Here is an 888-nt window from a genome sequence, read left to right as displayed (position 1 = left end):
GGAGTTTACGACCTTAGAACGACCGTAAAGGACTTGGTTTTGATCTATACACACGTCACTTTTGGCTAAGGCAAAAGCCTACACGCCACCTGCAAGCTTCACAGCTTCGCACATGCCAAATCTGCGAAAAACAGCAATCTGTCCCTTCTGGACAGTCAACTTCGTTTGAGCTTTGTGAACAGCTCCGGACGAACCAGACAGTGAGCGTTATATCATTGGAAAGCTCTACGAGTCTAGTTTTCAGAACTTTTCACGGTTCGTCCATATCTATTTTAACGAAGAAGTTATGGCTGTTTTAGTGCGCAAAGGTCATTCTGCGCGGAAATTTTTATGCACTCTCGGGATTGCAGCTTTTCGTAGCTTCTTTCAATCCTTCTAAATGGTTCAAGTAGAACTATTTACTCACCTATCTACTCCTTGTAGTTATGTCTCATAGAGACATTGAGTGCTTCGCAGATAGTGGAACTATCCATAACATTCTAAGGAATCATGTTGAGCTTTAAAGACATTCATGCTAATGGTTTTCATTTGAAAACACATTGTGAGAATGAATAAAAATTCTTTTGTGTATACCTTCTCATGAATGCAGACTGAAGCGCATCTTGGAGAAATTCATGAGTCAATCTAGTGGACTGTATGTCACTATGATTCGAATATCGAATCCCATGTTGTCGCCAAACATGATATTTGGGACACCAACTCATATAGGCTTTGGTTTGACCAAATTGGTCAACCTAGAAGAGATATAATGGTCCAAATTTTGAGAAATTCTCATGGACATCCATTCTTCCGCTCAAAACGAAGACATTCAAGATCTAGCATCACCATGAAGCATGGTGGTGACCCGGGGGACATTGACGTCACCCGAACACGACTCCAACTTCCTGG

The sequence above is a fragment of the Fragaria vesca genome, linkage group LG2 (genome assembly GCF_000184155.1).
Source record: "Fragaria vesca subsp. vesca linkage group LG2, FraVesHawaii_1.0, whole genome shotgun sequence".
In the NCBI taxonomy this organism is placed as follows: Eukaryota; Viridiplantae; Streptophyta; class Magnoliopsida; order Rosales; family Rosaceae; genus Fragaria; species Fragaria vesca.
Note: the sequence above shows the minus strand (reverse complement) of the source record.